The sequence below is a fragment of the Grampus griseus genome (assembly GCF_964374135.1).
Source record: "Grampus griseus genome assembly, chromosome: 15".
Lineage (NCBI taxonomy): Eukaryota > Metazoa > Chordata > Mammalia > Artiodactyla > Delphinidae > Grampus > Grampus griseus.
In genome coordinates, this window is record NC_139009.1 from 66,853,334 (window position 1) to 66,875,078 (window position 21,745).

Consider the following 21,745-nt stretch of genomic DNA (forward strand, 5'->3'; position numbering starts at 1 on the left):
GGAAATTCTTAGATTTAAGTTATAGTAAAGGATTAATTTCTCTGTATTCAGCTAATTTTCTGCTGCTGCTTCCATTGTCATTTTTACTGATGAACATTTATAGGAATATCATATCATGAATGAAAGATTGTACAAGATTTCAGATTTTTGGAAAAGGAATGCACTTGTGTTGGGGTGGTCTTGATAAACTGCATAATATTCTTATTCCCTTAGCCCTAAGATACCAAATATTTACATGGAGTAAAATGATCAAAGCATCATTTTCCTGTAAAAAACCCAAAATGTTAATCGCTATAATTGCACTAGTAGAGAGTATAATCCTGGTATTATGTAAAATAAAATTTTTGGAAATGAAATTATACTTATCGTGAATGCATTTTGAAGAGTAATGCTAAGGCAGAGAATTTGAAATAAAAAGTTCAATTTAGAATAGTTGTTTTTTCTTGATGTTTTTGCAGGAAAATGGGGTGTGAGAGGATGCTCGTGTCCCAGGTCTCGGACAAATCCCTGGGATAGGCCACCAAGTGAGGGTCCTTGGCTTCTCACATGAAAGAATTTAAGAGCAAGCCAAAGTAGAGTGAAAGCAGATTTATTCAGGGAGATAAACACTCCATAGACAGAGTGTGGGCCATCTAAAAGGCAAGAGGTCCCAGGGTAAGGGGTTGTTAGTTTTTATGTGATGGGTAATTTCATAGGCTAACAAGTGGGAAGATTATTCCAACTATTTTGGAGAAGGGGCTCGGTTTTCCAGGAATTGGGCCACTGACCACTTCCTGGCCTTTTATGGTCAGCCTTGGAGCTGTCATGGCACAGGTGGATGTGTCATTTAGCTTGCTGATGTGTTATAATGAGCATATACTGAGTCTCAATGTCTAGTGGAAGTCAACTCGTCCACCACCTTTGACCTATTTGGTTCTAATCAGTTTATGTTGTGTCCTTGGGCTATGTCATTCTTTTAAAAGTTGTGCCCTGCCCCCTTCCTTCCTGTCTCAATGTGTGTCAAAGTTCTTAAAATCTTTATCTTTTAGTGGAACAACCTGAAAATATATATGAAAGAACCAGTGAAATACAAAGTAGTATATTTAATTTGTTTTAATTCAGACCTATCAACTATATACTTGAGGGAATCATAGATCTCTCTGAATAGCTGATGAAAAGATGAATATTTTTCACAGAAAATAATGCAAATACACAAAATACATATAAATTTATACTGAACTTCTTCAACTTCCCCTGACTCTCCCTTTAACAAGAACCCCCACCCCTATACTTCTATCTGGGCCAAGGGCTCTGGTGGATCCTATCTCAGAGTGTGAGTTCCTCAATGCCTCCAGATAATAAATATCACAGGCATAGAAATTAAATTATACAAAAAATGAATGACAAATATAAAAAATAGCATATATACAGGAAGATTAGGTTAAGAATAGCAAAAGCTCCAATACCCTGATACCAACATCCGTACTGTCTAATTGAAGATGATTTTTAATCACAATCTTAATACCCCTCATTTACAAAAGTAGAATCCTAAATAAGCCTATAAATTTTATATCTGATTTATATTTTAAAATTGAACCAACTTGGTACTTTAAAATCTATATAGTGAAACTGGCTTTCCTTCTTTGTACTTGTTTATAGTAATAGAAACACTAGACTATAAATTTGGCACAGAAATAAAGTCTCATTCTTTTTTTCATATTTAGCACCTTGCAAAGGATTTACCATATTCAAAATGTAAGAGCATATTTGTGGAGAGAAGGAAAGAAGAAAGAAATTTAAGAAGTGTTGAAAGAAAAAAAAACTACAAAGGAAGGAATGAAGGAAAGAAGAATAAAAGAAGAAATAAAAAATAAGAAGCAGTTTAGACAATTACCTGCTATTTTACTGAAGTTCCCCAAAGACCTCTCTCTGTCTTTCTCTGAATTTTTCCTATAAAATGAGAACCTTAAACCTCACAGAGAAAATAAGAACTTCTTCAAAATAGAATTTACTCAAGTTCACTGAGTCTCCCTTAGACTAAGAATTCAACTGTGAATTAGGGATGGTACTATGGACACTGGAATAACAAAATGAAAATGCCCAATTTGGTGCATTTATTGTCTCCTTTCTGTCTGCTTCTTTCAAAATCTCCATATTCAATCCCTTTATAACAATATTCTAAAATATTTTTTTTCTACTTCCCAATCCATTAACTTTACTCTCTTTCCTTTACAGCTGATCTTTATTTATCATTCAAATCGATGTTTTTACCCATATTACTTAGGATTGAGCCATAAAGAAGGTAAAGCATTTGCACTGTAAAAAAAATGCAGTTAAATCAAAGGATTTTATTTACAGGGATGAGATGAGATGTCTCTGTGCGGTACCTAAGGTATTTTTTTCTCAGAAATCTCTTCTCAGTAACCCAGTGTTCCTAAAAATCATGTAGTTTACCCTACAGCCTATCCTTTTATTTTTATTTTTTTTACATTTCAATTGTTTTCTTTAAAAGGAGTGAGTTGTGTACAGGGTGGTTAAATGCTTTATAGATGAGAAAAAAAAACTGCACTAGAACCAACATACTCATCATCATCATCTTCTTCCTCCTCATCCTCTTCATCTTCCTCCTCCTCCTTATCCTCTTTGCCTTCCTCACCTTCATCCTCTTCCTTCTTTTTCTTGCTTTTTTCAGCCTTGACGACTCCCTTTTTTGCTGCACCAGGCTTCCCTTTAGCTCAGTATGCAGCAATATCCTTTTTGTACTTTTCCTTCAGCTTAGCAGCCTTCTTCTCCTAAGGCTGCTTGTCATCTGCAGCAGTGTTATTCCACATCTCTCCCAGTTTCTTTGCAACATCACCACTGGATTAGCCTGGATGTTCTCCTCTGATTTTTGGACAATACTCAGAACAAAACAAGAAAAAGGCCAAAGGAGGCCTCTTGGGTGCATTGGGATCCTTGAACTTCTTTTTTGTTTCCCTTTTAGGAGGGTTATAAGTTTTCATTTCTCTTTCATAACGGGCTTTGTCTGCCTCTGCCATGTCTTCAAACTTTCTTTTTTCTTTAGCAGACGTGGTCTTCCACCTCTCTGAGCACTTGTTAGAAAACTCTGAGAAGCTAACTGAAGCATCTGTGTGCTTCTTGTGCTCCTCCCAGCAAGTTTGCACAAAGAATGAAAATTTTGCCTCTCGGCTTCTTAGGATCTCCTTTGCCCATGTTTAATTATTTTTCCTTTGCAAGGCACAGAGTTGCCCAGTGCCCGTCCGGCTCTCACTCGCCCTGACACTGTCTCTATGTAGCTTAATGTATGAGTTTGGTAGGCTCACTTAACTTGTTTGGGTCTGCCATGAAAGAAGCAGAAACAGGTTGGCAAGCTCTGAAAAATATTCCCAAACTTGAAGGAAAACCAAAACAATTAAGATCTTTTGCTGCAGTTTCTAGATTTAGACTGTCTTGCAGGAATTGCTGTCACTTGTAAAAGGTTATTATCTGCATTATGAACTGGTCTAACAGAAAAAAAAATACTAGGGAGTAAGTGCTAGAAAAACTCAGGCTTGACTTCCAGAATTTCTTCATCCATACTTAATTGGTTCCCTAAATTTTCTGAATCCTTTAAGTCTTCTGATAGGGTATAACTAACAGTATAATTATGATGATTTAACAAGTTTGGGTGTATAAAACACAGTGCTACACACACATATTCTAACTGATCAATAATTTTAAGTTTCCAGCTCTCCTTTCCAACTAGTAATGTGCTTCTAGGAGGAAAGGACATAATTTAATTTTTTCATTCAAATAAATATCTTGTATTAAATATTTAAATAACTGATAAATATATGTCAAAATATGAGACTATATTGTTAGAGTTCTTCTTTCTTCCATTAAAAGTTATTATTCAACTATTTGTGATATCTTCTTTTAATATTATTTGATGATATGACTTTTAATAGTTGTGTAGTACTCAATTTTAATAAATGATGAATTAGTCGACCTTATATTTTTTGATATTTTTGTTTTACAACCATAGTCTCATTATGTAAAAATAATGAGCTGAAATGAGTAACGTATGTAAAATTTTATGTCTAACATGACATTTCATTATGAAAATTGAAAGTCTTGGGACAGTGTAGGGGAGAAAAATTTTCCTTGACTCTGTTAGGATTCTGTCTAATCTGAAAATCAAACAGACAAAGACAGATTAATAGGAAAAGAGTATACAAATTTTATTGAATTGTTACATGCACATGGGAGCCTTCACAAGAGAATGAAGACCAGAAGAAGTGACCAGAGCAGGAAGGTTTTATATCTTTTAGACAAAGAAACTATAAATTTGTAAATAATTGACAAGACAAAGGGATTTGGGCTAGCTGTAGTAAATGTTGAAAAAATTTGCATCAAAAAAATCTGCAGAATGGGAGAAAATATTTATACATCACACAACTGATAAGGGGTTAAGAATAAAAATATATTCAGAACTCATACAACTCAATAGTAAAAATACTTAGCTGATCAAAAAATAGGCAGAGGACCTGAATAGACATTTTTCCAAAGAAAACATACAAACAACAAACAAGTACATGAAAAGATGCACAACATCATTCATCATCAGGGAAACTAAATTACAGCCACAATGAAATTTCACTTCATACCTGTTTTAATGACTACTATTAAAAAGACAAGTGATAACAAGTGCTGGTGAGGATGCAAAAAGGGAACACTTGTATACTGTGGGTGGGAATTTAACTTGGTGCAGCCACTATGGAAAACAGTATAGAGGTTCCTCAAAAACTTAAAAGTAGAATTATCCTATAATTCAGCACTTCTGGATATACATTGGAAAGAAATGAAATCACTGTCCAGAAGAGATATCTTTATTACAATATTCATTATAGAATTATTTGCAAGAGTCAAAACATGGAAACAACCTGTGTCTATCAAAGGATGAATAAATGAAGAAAACATGGTGTGTGTGTGTGTGTGTGTATGGGTGTGTGTAATTCTGCCATAAAAAAGAAGAAAATCTTGCCATTTGTAAATGCATGGCTGGACCTTGAGTGCATTATGCTAAATGAAGTAAGTCAGACAGAAGAATCTGTCTTTTTTACACTTTGTACTATATGATCCTATGTATATGTGGAATCTAAATAAACTCACAGCAGTAGAATTGATTGAGGGCTGCCAGAGGTGGGGGTGAAGTGTGGGGAATTGGGTGAAGATGATCAAAAGGTACAACTTCCAGTTATAAAAGAAATAATTTCTGGGGATGTAATGTTCAGCATAATGATTATAATTAACAATGCTATTTTGTAGATTTGAAAGTTGTTAAGAGAGTAAATATTAAAAGTTCTCATCACAGGAAAAAAAATGTAACTATGTGAGCTAATAGATGTTAACTAAACATATTGCAGTGATTATTTCACAATATACACATATATCAAATCATTATGTTATACATCTTAAACTTATACAATATTGTATGTCAACTATATCTTAATAAAATAGGGGAAAATGTCACTAAAATTATAAGCATTAGTATAACAAGGTTTGTTTGAACAGATTTTTTGACTCTGAGTTTTCCTTGTCTTGTAATTAGAATGTCTTATTTCCTCCTGGTACAGAGAGGATACCTTTCTTATTGGAATTTTATGACCTGTTTCAAGGAAGAAGGGAGGGTGTTAGGTCAGAGTAGGCTTCCTTCCTCTGACATTTTAATTGTCTTAAACTCTTTCAGCTAAGATATTTAATATGCTGAGGTGTTATATTTTGGGGTAACATGTAAGATTCAACAGCGTTAAGGCTCTTAAAATTTAGTTGCAGTGCAGACTTTTCATTCAAAAGTATCTTGGTGACTTCCAGTTTCTGGTTCCATATGTGAGGAGCTTGAAAAGCTACTTCATTCTAAAAAGTAAAAGCTAAACAGACCAAAACATCAACAACTCTTCCTGGATCCATAAGAGTGGAGGACACGGGACAAACCCCTGCCCCTATAATTGGAGAGATTGGTAAATATGGGGACTTATGTCTTCCTGGAACAGAGACACCTAGGTGAGCAGAAAACTCCTTGGGAACAAGTGCCTGGGCAGGAAAACCTGAACTGTAACTGAAGAATTGCTGGAGGCTCAGTGTGATCAAGTCTAAGAGTTAAAACTCCAGGGGTACCCAGTCATAGAGATGTCCCCACAATATTGTGAGATTTACCTCCGTGAGCTCAACCAGGTTCTCATAGTGAATATCACAGAAAACTTGCCACATGTTTCTGGCATGGGGAGGGGAAAAGTAACCATTCTGAAATATACCCTAGCACTCAGTTCTTAACAAAACATGCCCTCAGAGGGAAATATTTAACCAGAGCCTAACCTGCTGGGGTATTATCAGGGCCTAACTAACTGGGAGAAGGGAATTACCCAACATCAGCCTACTTTAGCTGTCCTGCCCTGCCTACCTATGGGTGGTGATGTCATGGAGGAGGACTGAACAACTCTTGTGAAGTTTAAGACCAGAGGCACAGGATCAGTGAAAGACTGAGACAGAAATCATGGAATTATGGGATGCTTCCCCTCCCCCTACACCTCACCATCACATTACTAAAGGCCTATTTACAGCAGTACCTTTGTATTTATTTATTTTTCCTCAAGCTTTTCTGAGGTATAATTAACAAATACAAATTGTATATATTTAGGATATACAACATGATGGTTTGATATACATTGTGCAGTGTACATATCTGTAAAATGTCAAACACATAGAGAAGTAGGTAAATGAGTCATAGTAAAACCACACAATGGCATGTAGCAGATACAAATTTTGTAGATTGTACCTATTGATATATTTGTCCATACTGATGTGACACACATTCATAATACATATTTTTAATAGAAGAGCTCCAGGGACTTCTCTGGTGGTGCAGTGGTTAAGAATCTACCTGCCAATGCAGGGGACATGGGTTCGAGCCCTGCTCTGGGAAGATCCCACATGCTGTGGAGCACCTAAGCCCATGCACCACAACTACTGAGCCTGCACTCTAGAGCCCATGTGCCACAACTACTGAGCCTGCATGTCACAACTACTGAAGCCCACACACCTAGAGCCCAGACCCCACAACAAGAGAAGCCACTACAATGAGAAGCCTGCGCACCACAACGAAGAGTAACCTCCACTCGCCACAACTAGAGAAAGCCCGCGTGCAGCAACAAAGACCCAATGTAGCCAAAAATAAATAAAATAAAAATAAATAAATTCATAAAAAAAAAAGAAGAGCTCCCTTCTTTAATATGAGTGGCCATACTGGTAATATTCTGATTTTCCTCTCTCGCCTTAACTTTTTGTTTAGTATTAATATTATAACTCCTACTTTTTCATTTTTTAATATTTTTCTTTCCTGATTTCTGAGTCACTTGGCTTTAGATTATAATTTTTATACTGCATATTGTAACTTTTGATTTTTCTACAGGGTCTGACAGACTCGATTTACAACATCCTGTCAAACTTTGATTTTTATTGTTATGATTGTTATGTTTGATGTACCTCTTTATTTATGCAGTGTAGTGATATAGTATTTTAGTTTTAAAATTTGTTTTATTCCTGTATTTGGCTGTGTGGATAATACTTGCAGTTTTCCCTTTGATGATTTAAAAGTGAAGCATTCTTTTAAAGTTTCTGTTTCCAGATGCTTTCAATTGTAAAATGTGTATATGTACATGTATGTGTAAATGTTAAAAATTTCAACAATTAATAAAATCTGAAAATTAAATGAATGTTCACTGTTGCTATCATTGTTGATTCAGCCTTAGTACTTTAGACACTTCTACACTTATTAGGTGACATGAAATGTATTTTTTCCTTTCTTTTTCTTCTCCCTCATATCTTACCTCTCCTGCTCCCTGTTCTTTTAACAAACCCGAACCCCATTTTGACAAAGATGAATCTATGATCATGTGAGATTAAATAACTTTCCCAGGTCACACAGATCTAAATATGGAGAACCTGACTCCATTCAACTCCAGAGTACTTATTCTTTATTAGTGCATTTATGAATTTGCAATTGTCTTCTTATCATTTATCAGTGAAATACCAATTATAGCTGAGATCTTAGAAAGCGGATTTCCTTTAGGACACAGGCAAGTTTCAGGAACAGAAGACATTGAACTTTAAATGTGCATCATGACTGAGGATTTGTTGGAATTTCACAATATCCCCACAGTCAAGTACTGATTATCGTTCACAAAGTTACATTTTAAAATGACTTTCCATTTTGATAAAAGAGTGATGAGTTTCTTTATTGTAGGCACTACTTACAGGTTCTGATTTAAGTGCTCCCCCCTTTTTACAACACCGCTATTTCTGGGTCAAATAGTATAGACCATCATCCTCTTTCTCTGATCGAAGAACTTTATAATTTGATGCTGTAATGCTTTTCCTTGGGAGAAAACATTCTCCAATATACTTCTTTCCCCCGCCATGATGTATTTTTAGTTTATAAGAAAATTAGAAAAATAGCTGAATCTGTTGATATGTCCTTTAATTGAGTGGTCCTGGGTATAAGAAGAATACTTAGGGCCTTCTCTCCTGGTAATGTCCATGAGCACTTGCCAAGAGGCATTGGTACTGTATTTATAAATAGAAAGTTCTATGGAAATAGAGATCATAAAAAAATAAATAAAACTAACAAAAAGTTATTGTAATAATGAAGAGAAAAAGCATACTCAGTTACATTGGTTAAAAAAAAAGAAAAAACTGAAAAATAACTCATCAGATAGTATCACAATTAAAAAAAAATAAAGTTTATTTTCACCTTGCCTTTGTTATCATTATTTGACAGGTAGATATTTGGAAAATATCTTATTAAGCTTTTATTCTGTACCAGGCTCTCCAATGTTTGATTGAGAACAGAATCCTTTTTTTTTTTACATCTTTATTGGAGTATAATTGCTTTACAATGGGGTGTTAGTTTCTGCTTTATAACAAAGTGAATCAGTTATACATATACATATGTTCCCAAATATCTTCCCTCTTGCGTCTCCCTTCCTCCCACCCTCCCTATCCCACCCATCTAGTTGGTCACAAAGCACAGAGCTGATCTCCTTGTGCTATGCAGCTGCTTCCCACTAGCTATCTATTTTAAGTTTGGTAGTGTATATATGTCCATGTCACTCTCTCACTTTGTCACAGCTTACCCTTCCCCCTCCCCATATCCTCAAGTCCATTCTCTAGTAGGTCTGTGTCTTTATTCCTGTCTTACCCCTAGGTTCTTAATGACATTTTTTTCCCCTTATATTCCATATATATGTGTTAGCATATGGTATTTGTCTTTCTCTTTCTGACTTACTACACTCTGTATGACAGACTCTAGGTCCATCCACCACATTAAAAATAGCTCAATTTCGTTTCATTTTATGGCTGAATAATATTCCATTGTATATATGTGCCACATCTTATTTGTCCATTCATCCAATGATGGACACTTAGGTTGCTTCCATCTCCTGGCTATTGTAAATAAAGTTACAATGAACATTTTGATACATGACTTTTTTGAATTATGGTTTTCTCAGGGTATATGCCCAGTAGTGGCATTGCTGGTTCATATGGTAGTTCTATTTGTAGTTTTTTAAGGAACCTCCATACTGTTCTCCACAGTGGCTGTACCAATTCACATTCCCATCAGCAGTGCAAGACTGTTCCCTTTTCTCCACACCCGCTCCAGCATTCATTGTTTCTAGATTTTTTGATGATGGCCATTCTGACTGGTGTGAGATGATATCTCATTGTAGTTCTGCTTTGCATTTCTCTAATGATTAAAGATGTTGAGAATTCTTAGATGTGTTTGTTGGCAGTCTGTATATCTTCTTTGGAGAAATGTCTATTTAGATTTTCTGCCCATTTTTGGATTGGCTTGTTTGCTTTTTTGTTATTGAGCTGCATGAGCTACTTGAAAATTTTGGAGATTAATCCTTTGTCAGTTGCTTCATTTGCAAATATGTTCTCCCATTCTGAGGGTTGTCTTTTGGTCTTGTTTATGGTTTCCTTTGCTGTGCAAAAGCTTTGAAGTTTCATTAGGTCCCATTTGTTTATTTTTGTTTTTATTTCCATTTCTCTAGGAGGTGGGTCAAAAAGGATCTCGCTGTGATTTATGTCATAGAGTGTTCTGCCTATGTTTTCCTCTAAGAGTTTGATAGTTTCTGGCCTTACATTTAGGACTTTAATCCATTTTGAGCTTATTTTTGTGTATGGTGTTAAGGAGTGGTCTAATCTCATACTTTTACATGTACCTGTCCAGTTTTCCCAGCACCACTTATTGAAGAGTCTGTCCTTTCTCCAGTGTACATTCCTGCCTCCTATATCAAAGATAAGGTGACCATATGTGTGTGGGTTTATCTCTGGGCTTTCTATCCTTTTCCATTGATCTATCTTTCTGTTTTTGTGCCACTACCATACTGTCTTGATTACTGTAGATTTGTGGTATAGTCTGAAGTCAGGGAGCCTGCTTCCTCCAACTCAGTTTTTCGTTCTCAAAATTGCTTTGGCTATTCAGGGTCCTTTGTGTTTCCATACAAATTGTGAAATTTTTTGTTCTAGTTCTGTGAAAAATGCCAGTCATAGTTTGATAGAGATTGCATTAAATCTGTAGATTGCTTTGAGTAGTAGAGTCATTTTCACAATGTTGATTCTTCCAATCCAAGAACATGGTATATCTCTCCATCTATTTGTATCATCTTTAATTTCTTTCACCTGTGTCTTATAATTTTCTGCATACAGGTCTTTTGTCTCCTTAGGTAGGTTAATTCTTATATATTTTATTATTTTTGTTGCAATGGTAAATGGGAGTGTTTTCTTGATTTCACTTTCATATTTTTCATCATTAGTGTATAGGAATGCCAGAGATTTCTGTGCATTAATTTTGTATCCTGCTATTATACCAAATTCATTGATTAGCTCTAGTAGTTTTCTGGTAGCATCTTTAGGATTCTCTATGTATAGGATCATGTCATCTGCAAACAGTGACAGCTTTACTTCTTCTTTTCCGATTTGGATTCCTTTTCTTCTCTGATTGCTATGGCTAGAAATTCCAAAACTATGTTGAATAAGAGTGGTGAGAGTGGGCAACCTTGTCTTGTTCCTGATCTTAGTGGAAATGCTTTCAGTTTTTCACCATTGAGGACGATGTTGGCTGTGGGTTTGTCATATATGGCCTTTATTATGTTGCGGGAAGTTCCCTCTATGCCTACTTTCTGGAGGGTTTTTATCATAAATAGGTGTTGAATTTTGTAGAAAGCTTTCTCTGCGTTTATTGAGATGACCATATTTTTTTCTCCTTCAATTTGTTAATACGGTGTATCACAGTGATTGATATGCATATATTGAAGAATCTTTGCATTCCTGGAATAAAACCAACTTGATCATTGTGTACGATCCTTTTAATGTGTTGTTGGTTTCTGTTTGCTAGTATTTTGTTGAGGATTTTTGCATCTATGTTCATCAGTGATATTGGCCGGTCTTTTTCTTTCTTTGTGACATCCTTATCTGGTTTTGATATCAGGGTGTTGTTGGTCTCATAGAATGAGTTTGGGAGTGTTCCTCCCTTTGCTATACTTTGGAAGAGTTTGAGAAGGATAGGTGTTAGCTCTTCTCTTAATGTTCAATAGAATTTGCCTGTGAAGCCCTCTGGACTGGGCTTTTGTTTTTAGGAAGATTTTTAATCACAGTTTCAATTTCAGTGCTTGTGATTTGTCTGTTTATGTTTTCTACTTCTTCCTGGTTCAATCTCAGCTGGTTGTGCTTTTCTAAGGATTTGTCCATTTCTTTCAGGTTGTCTATTTTATTGGCATAGAGTTGTTTGTAGTAATCTCTCATGATCCTTTGTGTTTCTGCAGTGTCAGTTGTTACTTCTCATTTTTAATTTCTAATTCTAATGATGTGAGGCTTCTTTTTTTCTTGTTGAGTCTGGCTAATGGATTATCAATTTTGTTTATCTTCTCAAAGAACCAGCTTTTAGTTTTATTGATCTTTGCTATCATTTCCTTCATGTCTTTTTCATTTATTTCTGAACTGATCTTTATGATTTCTTTCCTTCTCCTGACTTTGGGTTTTTTTTGATAGTTTGTTTTTCTTTCTCTAATTGCTTTAGGTGCAAGGATAGGTTGTTTTTTCAAGGTGTTTCCTGTTTCTAAAGGTAGGATTGTATTGCTATAAACTTCCCTCTTAGAACTGCTTTTGCTGCATCCCATAGGTTTTGGGTTGTCACATCTCCATTGTCATTTGTTTCTAGGTATTTTTTTGATTTCCTCTTTGATTTCTTCAGTGATCACTTCGTTATTAACTAGTGTATTGTTTAGTCTCCATGTGTTTGTATTTTTTACAGATCTTTTCCTGTAATTGATATCTAGTCTCATAGTGTTATGGTTGGAAAAGATGCTTGATACAATTTCAATTTTCTTTAATTTACCAAGGCTTGATTTGTGATCCAAGGTATGATCTATCTTGGAGAATGTTCCATGAGCACTTGAGAAAAATGTGTATTCGGTTGTTTTTGGATGGAATGTCCTATAAATATCAATTAAGTCCATCTTGTTTAATGTATCATTTAAAGCTTGTGTTTCATTATTTATTTTCTTTTTGGATTATCTGCCCATTGGTGAAAGTGGGGTGTTAAAGTCCGCTACTATGAATGTGTTACTGTCGATCTACACTTTTATGGCTTTAGTATTTGCCTTTTGTATTGTGGTCGACCTATGTTGGGTGCATAAATATTTACAATTGTTATATTTTTTTCTTGAATCGATCCCCTGATCTTTATGTAGTGTTCTTCTTTTTCTCTTTCTAATAGTCTTTATTTTAAAATCTATTTTGTGTGATATGAGAATTGCTACTCCAGCTTTCTTTTGATTTCCATTTGCATGGAATATCTTTTTCCATCCCCTCACTTTCAGTCTGTATGTGTCTCTAGGTCCGAAGTGGGTGTCTTGTAGACAGCATATATATGCATCTTGTTTTTGTATCCATTCAGCCAGTCTGTGTCTTTTGGTGGAAGCATTTAATCCATTTACATTTAAGGTAATTATTGATATGTATGTTCATATTCCCATTTCCTTAATTGTTTTGGGTTCGTTATTGTAGGTCTTTTCCTTCTCTTGTGTTTCTTGCCTAGAGAAGTTCCTTTAGCATTTGTTGTAAAGCTGGTTTGGTGGTGCTGAACTCTCTCAGCTTTTGCTTGTCTGTAAATGTTTTAATTTCTCCATCAAATCTTAATGAGATCCTTGCTGGGTAGAGTAATCTTGGTTGCAGATTTTTCTCCTTCATCACTTTAAATATGTCCTGCCACTCCCTTCTGGCTTTCAGAGTTTCTGCTGAAAGATCAGCTGTTAACCTTATGGGGATTCCCTTGTATGTTATTTGTTGTTTTTCCCTTGCTGCTTTTAATATGTTTTCTTTGTATTGAATTTTTGAAAGTTTGATTAATATGTTTCTTGGCATGTTTCTCCTTGGATTTATCCTGTATGGGACTCTCTGTGCTTCCTGGACTTGATTAACTATTTCCTTTCCCATATTAGGGAGATTTTCAACTATAATCACTTCAAATATTTTCTCAGTCTTTTTCTTTTTCTCTTCTTTTTCTGGAACCTCTATAATTCTAATGTTGGTGTGTTAAATGTTTTCCCAGAGGTCTCTGAGACTGTCCTCAGTTCTTTTCATTCTTTTTTCTTTATTCTGCTCTGCAGTAGTTATTTCCACTATTTTATCTTCCAGATTACTTATCCGTTCTTCTGCCTCAGTTATTCTGCTATTGCCCCCTTCTAGAGTATTTTTAATTTAATTTACTGTGCTGTTCATCATTGCTTGTTTCATCTTTAGTTCTTCTAGTTCCTTGTTAAATGTTTCTTGCATTTTCTCTATTCTATTTCCAAGATTTTGGATCATGTTTACTATCATTATTCTGAATTCTTTTTCAGGTAGACTCCCTATTTCCTCTTCATTTGTTACGTTTGGTAGGTTTTTGTCTTTCTCCTTCATCTGCTGTGTGTTTTTCTGTCTTCTCATTTTGCTTATCTTACTGTGTTTGGGGTCTCCTACTTGCCAGCTGCAGGTTCGTAGTTCCCATTGTTTTTGGTGTCTGTCCCCAGTGGCTAAAGTTGGTTCAGTGTGTTGTGTAGGCTTCCTGGTGGAGGGGACTAGTGCCTGTGTTCTGGTGGATGAGGCTTGATCTTGTCTTTCTGGAGGGAAGGTCCACGTCTTGTGGTGTGTTTTGGGGTGTCTGTGGAGTTATGATTTTAGGTAGCCTCTCTGCTAATGGGTGGGGTTGTGTTTCTGTCTTCGTAGTTGTTTGGCATAGGGTGTCCAGGACTGTAGCTTGCTCGTCATTGAGTGAAACTTGGTGTTGATATTGAGATGGAGACCTCTTGGGGAGATTTTCACCTTTTGATATTACGTGGAGCTGCGAGGTCTCTTGTGGACAAGTATCCTGAAGTTGGCTCTCCCACATCAGAGGCACAGCACTGACTCCTGGCTGCAGCACCAAGAGCCTTTCATCCACACAGTTCAGTATAAAAGGGAGAAAAAGTAGAAAGAAATAAAGAAAGAAAGAAGGAAGATAAAAGAAAATAAAATAAAGTAAGATAAAATAAAGTTATTAAAATAAAAAATAATTATTAAGAAAAAAATTAAACAAAACAAAACAGAACAGAATGGATGGACAGAACCTTAAGATAAATGGTGAAAGCAAAGCTATACAGACAAAATCTCACACAGAAGCATAGACATACACACTCACAAAAAGAGGAAAAGGGGAGAAAATAATAAATCTTGTTCTCAAAGTCCACCTCCTCAATTTGGGATCATTCGTTGTCTATTCAGGTATTCCACAGATGTAGGTACATCAAGTTGATTGTGAAGATTTAATCCACTGCTCTTGAGGCTGCTGGGAGAGATGTCCCTTTGTCTTCTTTTTCGCACAGCTCCTGTGGCTCAGCTTTGGCTTTGGCCCCACCTGTGTATATAGGTTGCAGGAGGGCGTCTGTTCTTCCCTCAGACAGGACAGGGTTAAAGGAGCTGCTGATTCGGGGGCTCTGGCTCACTCAGGCTGGGGGAAAGGAGGGGTATGGAGTGCAGAGTGAGCCTGCGACTGCAGAGGCCGGCGTGACGTTGTACAAGCTTGAGGCACGCCATGCGTTCTCCTGGGGAAGTTGTCCCTGGATCCCGTGATCCTGGCAGTGGCAGGCTGCACAGGCTCCCGGGAGGGGCAGTGTGGATAGTGACCTGTGCTTGCACACAGGCTTCTTGGTGGCGGCAGCAGCAGCCTTAGTGTCTCATGCCCGTCTCTGGGGTCCGCGCTGTTAGCTGCGGCTCATGCCTATGTCTGGAGCTCCTTTAAGCAGCGCTTTTAATCCCCTCTCCTTAGGCACCAGGAAACAAAGACGGAAGAAAAAGTCTCTTGCCTCTTCGGCAGGTCTAGGTTTTTCCGCGGACTCCCTCCCAGCTAGCCATGGTGAACTAACCCCCTGCAGGCTTTGTTCATGCCACCAACCCCAGTCCTCTCCCTGCTCTCCGAACAAAGCCCGAGCCTCAGCACCCAGCCCCACTCGTCCCGGCGGGTGAGCAGACAATCCTCTCGGGCTGGTGAGTGCCGGTCGGCTCGGATTCTCTGTGCGGGAATCTCTCTGCTTTGCCCTCTGCACCCCTGTTGTTGTGCTCTCCTCCACAGCTCTGAAGCTTCCCTCCTCACCACTGGCAGTCTCCACCCGCAAAGGGGCTTCCTAGTGTGTGGCAACCTTTCCTCCTTCACAGCTCCCTCTCACTGGTGCAGGTCCCTTCCGTAATTTTGTCTCTGTTTATTCTTTTCTCTTTTGCCCTACCCAGGTACTTGGGGAGTTTCTTGCCTTTTGGGAGGTCTGAGGTCTTCTGCCAGCCTTCAGTACGTGTTCTGTAGGAGTTGTTCCACGTGTAGATGTATTTCTGGTGTATCTGTGGGGAGGAAGGTGATCTCTGCATCTTACTCTTCCGCCATCTTCCACCTCTCTCCAGAATCCTTTTAAGTCCATCATCCTATACAATATTCCAGACATCCATTTTTAATTAATAGTGGTAGGTATGAAAAATAAAAAATATTCATCTTTCTTCTCTGCATAGATATCTGGAAACACAGTTTAAATGATAAGTATTTGTTTTAACTAACCATAGACTTAATTATGAAAATGCACGTTATTTTTACTACTATTAATGAGGTTCACTCTGAAAAAGTCTTATGTGTGTTTATGTGTTTCATTATTTGGTTCTCTCAGAAATAAGCCCTAGAATTTGAGTTTAAATGATTAGTAAGAATTGCTCCAGGAAAAATTAGTAATAGAGTGAAGAAAGCAGTCTGGGGAAAGGGAGGACATGATTTCACGTAATGTCCAGACTTGTCTGTTAAGGTACTCTGGAGTGTAAACTAGACTCAGGCCAGGAAGTTGGACTTTCTTCCTCCTGATAGGTCAGACATTGGCCATGATCTGTCTCCAAAGTCATAAACATCTCAGGAAATTCTGGCTCCTTTGAAAATCTTGCAGCTGTAGCATCCACTGATGGCCCCAAGTATGAGCTAGAAAAGCTTGAGGAAGATGATGGTTAAGTGCAAAATAATTGTAAGAAGGACCCAGGGATTTAGACCAGGCTCTCATAGTATTGGCCACCATGTGGTTAATACTGCTGAACATTTTGTTTTTTTCTCAAATGTCTGCCATCCTTTAGCTATTCTGTGTTTTTAATACTTTCTTTCTTCTTTCCATACTTATAATAGGAAGAAAATAAAAACAAAATGAGTTGGAGGAGCAAATTTTTCAGAAACAAATGAAAAAAGTGCTGGCTAATGTCAGAGAAAATTAAACACATCTCTGTTTATCTGACTTCTCATAGACCATTTAGCTTCACAATGGTCCCTCCACTGCTCAGTTATGGATTGCTTATTTGTTCTAAATATAGGAATAACCACTGGTCTTAAAATTGGTCCACAAGAAAGACTCACAGTCTGATATTAAATAAGTCTCTTTCTTACACATAAGAACACATTCTCTTTTTTTTTCATACATAATAACACTAATATCTTGGAAAACATTACTAGGAGACACATATTCTTCATTTTTGTATCCTCCATGTTATCATGTTGCCTCATACCTGGAAAATGCCTTGTAACTTTATTTATTTATTTATTTTTAAATATCTTTATTGGAGTATAATTGCTTTACAATGGGGTGTTAGTTTCTGCTTTATAACAAAGTGAATCAGTTACACATCTACATATGTTCCCATATCTCTTCCCTCTTGTGACTCCCTCCCTCCCACCCTCCCTATCCCTCCCTCTAGGTGGTCACAAAGCACCAAGCTGATCTCCCTGCGCTATGCGGCTGCTTCCCACTACCTATCTATTTTACATTTGGTAGTGTATATATGTCCATGCCATTCTCTCACTTTGTCACAGCTTACCCTTCACCCTTCCCATATCCTCAAGTCCATTCTCTAGTAGGTCTGTGTCTTTATTCCCATCTTGCCCCTAGGATCTTCATGACCTTTTTTTTTTTTCTTTTTTTTAGATTCCATATATATGTGTTAGCATACAGTACTTGTTTTTCTCTTTCTGACTTACTTCACTTTGTATGAGAGACTCTAGGTCCATCCACCTCACTACAGATAACTCAGTTTTGTTTCTTTTTATGGCTGAGTAATATTCTATTGTATATGTGTGCCACATATTCTTTATCCATCCATCTGTGGATGGACACTTAGGTTGCTTCTATGTCCTAGCTATTGTAAATAGAGCTGTAATGAACATTTTGGTACATGGCTCTTTTTGAATTATGGTTTTCTCAGCGTATATGCCCAGTAGTGGGATTGCTGGGTCGTATGGTAGTTCTATTTTTAGTTTTTTAGGAATCCCCAAACTGTTCTCCATTGTGGGTGTATAAATTTACATTCCCACCAACGGTGCAGGAGTGTTCCCTTTTCTCCATATCCTCTCAGCAGTTATTGTTTGTAGATTTTTGATGATGGCCATTCTGACTGGTGTGAGATGGTATCTCATTGTAGTTTTGATTTGCATTTCTCTAATGATTGATTATGTTGAGCATTCTTTCATGTGTTTGTTGGCAATCTGTATATCTTCTCTGGAGAAATGTCTACTTAGGTCTTCTGCCCATTTTTGGATTGGGTTGTTTGTTTGTTTTTTTTGTTATTGAGCTGCATGAGCTGTTTATATATCTTGGAGATTCATCCTTTGTCCATTGATTCATTTCCAAATATTTTCTCCCAATCTGAGTGTTTTCTTTTCACCTTGTTTGTGGTTTTCTTAGCTGTCCAAAAGCTTTTAAGTTTCATTAGGTCCAATTCGTTTATTTTTGTTTTTATTTCCATTACTCTAGGAGTTGGGTCAAAAAAGATCTTGCTGTGTTTTATGTTAAAGATTGTTCTTTCTATGTTTTTCTCTATGGGTTTTATACTGTCTGGTCTTATATTTAGGCCTTTATTCCATTTTGAGTGTATTTTTCTGTATGTTCTTATGGAGTGTTCTAATGTTATTCTTTTAGCTTCCAGTTTTCTGAGCACATTTTATTGAAGAGACTGCCTTTTCTCCATTGTATATTCTTGCCTCCTTTGTCATAGATTAGTTGACTGTAGGTGTGTGGGTTTATCTCTGGGTTTTCTATCCTGTTCCATATATATATATATATATATATATATATATATATATATATATATATATATATATATATATATATATATATATATATATGTTTCTGTGCCAGTACCACATTGTCTTGATTATTGTAGGTTTGTAGTATAGTCTGAAGTCAGTGAGTCTGATTCCTCCTGCTCCATTTTTTTTCTCTCAGAAATCCTTTGGCTGTTCAGGCTCTTTTTTGTCTCCATACAAATTTTAAAATATTTTGTTCTGGTTCTGTAAAAAATCCCATTGGTAATTTGATAGGGATTGCATTGAATCTGTAGATTGCTTTCGATAGTATAGTCATTTTCACAGTATTGATTCTTCCAATCCAAGATCATGGTATACCTCTCCATCTATTTCTGTCATCTTTGATTTCTTTCATCAGTGTCTTATAGTTTTCTGATTACAGGTCTTTAACCTCCTTAGATAGGTTTATTCCTAGGTAGTTTATTCTTTTTGTTGCAGTGGTGAATGGGATTGTTTCCTTAATTTCTCTTTCTGTTTTTTCATTGTTAGTGTATAGGAATGTAATAGATTTCTGTGCATTAGTTTTGTATCCTGCAACTTACCAAATTCTTCAATGAGTTGTAGTAGTTTTGTGGTAGCATCTTTAGGGTTTCCTATATAAAGTCTCCTGTCATCTGCAAACAGTGGCGTTTTACTTCTTCTTTTCCCATTTGGATTCCTTTTATTTCTTTGTGTTCTCTGATTGCCATGACTAGGACTTCCAAAACTATGTTGAATAATAATGGTGAGCGTGAATATCCTTGTCTTGTTCCTGATCTTAGAGGAAATGCTTTCAGTTTTTCACCATTGAGAATGATGTTTGCTCTGGGTTTGTCATATATGGCCTTTATTATGTTGAGTTAGGCTCCCACTATGCCCATTTTCTGGAGAGTTTTTATCATAAATGGGTATTGAATTCTTTCAAATTTTTTTTCTGCATCTTTTGAGATGATCATATGGTTTTTATTCTTCAATTTGTTGATGTGGTGTATCACACTGATTGATTTGCTTATATTGAAGAATCCTTGCATCCCTGGGATAAATGCCACTTGATCATGGTGTATGATCCTTTTAATTTGTTGTTGGATTCTGTCTGCTAGTATTTTATTGAGGATTTTTGCATCTGTATTCATCAATGATATTGGTCTGTAATTTTCTTTTTGTAGTATCTTTTTCTGGTTTTTGTACCAGGGTGATTGTGACCGTGTAGAATGAGTTGGAGAGTATTCCTTCCTCTGCAATTTTTTGGAAGAGTTTGAGAAGGATGAGTGTTAGCTCGTCCCTAAATGTTTGATAAAATTCACCTCTGAAGCCGTCTGGTCCTGGACTTTTGTTTGTTGGAAGATTTTTAATCACAGTTTGAATTTCAATACTTGTGATTGGTCTGCTCATATATTCTATTTCCCCCTGGTTCAGGCTTGGAAGATTATACCTTTCTAAGAATTTGTCAGTTTCTTTCAGGTTGTCCATTTTATTGGCATAGAGTTGCTCGTAGTAGTCTCTTATGATGCTTTGAATTTCTGTGGTGTCTGTTGTAACTTCCCCTTTTTCATTTCTAATTTTATTGATTTTAGTCCTCTCCCTCTTTTTGTTAATGAGTCTGCCTAAATGGTTATCAATTTTCTTTATCTCCTCAATGAACCCGTTTTTAGTTTTATTGATCTTTGCTATTGTTTTCTTTGTTTCTATTTCATTTGTTTCTGCTCTGATCTTTATGATTTCTTTCCTTCTACTAACTTTGGGTTTTGTTTGTTCTTCTTTCTCTAGTGCCTTTAAGTGTAAGGTTAGATTGTTTATTCGAGATTTTTCTTGTTTCTTGAGGTAGCATTGTGTTGCTATAAACTTCCTTCTAACTGCTTTTGCTGCATCTCATAGGTTTTGCATCATCGTGTTTTTGTTGTCATTTGTCTCTAGATATTTTTTGATTTCCTCTTTGATTTCTTCATTGATCTCTTGGTTATTTAGTAACGTATTGTTTAGTCTCCATGTGTTTGTGTTTTTTACGTTTTTTTCCCTGTAATTTATTTCTAGTCTCATAACGTTTTTGTCAGAAAAGATGCTTGATATGATTTCAATTGTCTTAAATTTACCAAGGCTTAATTTGTGACCCAAGATATGATCTATCCTGGATAATGTTGCATGTGCACTTGAGAAGAAAGTGTAATCTGCTGTTTTCAAATGTAATGTCCTATAAAGGTCAATTAAATCTATCTGGTCTATTTTGTCACTTAAACCTTGTGTTTCTTTATTAATTTTCTGTCTGGATGATCTGTCCATTGGTGTAAGTGAGGTGTTAAAGTCCCCCACTATTATTGTGTTACTGTTGATTTCCTCCTTTATAGCTGTAAGCATTTGCCTTATGTATTGTGGTGCTCCTCTGTTGGGTACATATATATTTATAATTGTTGTATCTCCTTCTTGGCTTGATACGTTGATCATTATGTAGTGTCATTCCATGTCTCTTGTAACATTCTTTAATTTAAAATCTATTTTATCTTATATGAGTATTGCTACTACAGCTTTCTTTTGATTTACAATTGCATGGAATATCTTTTTCCTTCCCCTCACTTTCAGTCTGTATATGTCCTTAGGTCTGAAGTGGGTCTCTTGTAGATAGCATATATATGGGTCTTTTTTTTTTTTTTTTTTTGTATATATTCCGCAAGCTTGTGTCTTTTGGTTTGAGCCTTTAATCCATTGACTTTTAAGGTAATTATTGATATGTATATTCCTATTACCATTTTCTTAATTGTTTTACGTTAGTTTTTTGTAGGTGCTTTTCTGCTCTTGTGTTTCCCACTTAGAGAAGTTCCTTTAGTATTTGTTGTAGAGCTGTTTTAGTCATGCTGAATTTTCTTAGCTTTTGCTTCTCTGTAAATCTTTTGATGTCTCCACTGAATCTGAATGAGATCTTTGCCTGGTAGGATAATCTTGGTTGCAGGTTCTTCCCTTTCATTGCTTTAAATATATTGTGCCACTCTCTTCTGACTTGTAGGGTTTCTACTAAGAAATCAGCTTTTAACCATATGGGGGTTCCCTTGTATGTTATTTGTCATTTTTCCCTGTTGCTTTTAAAAA

The 21,745-nt window shown here is 36.3% G+C and overlaps 1 pseudogene across 1 annotated transcript; it reads right to left on the reverse strand.

Moving 5' to 3' along the window:
* Window positions 1-2,648: 2,648 nt before the first annotated feature.
* On the reverse strand, window positions 2,649-3,192 carry LOC309834205 (putative high mobility group protein B1-like 1; annotated as a pseudogene). Its single transcript has one exon. The product of its transcript is annotated as a putative high mobility group protein B1-like 1 (transcript).
* Window positions 3,193-21,745: the final 18,553 nt, after the last annotated feature.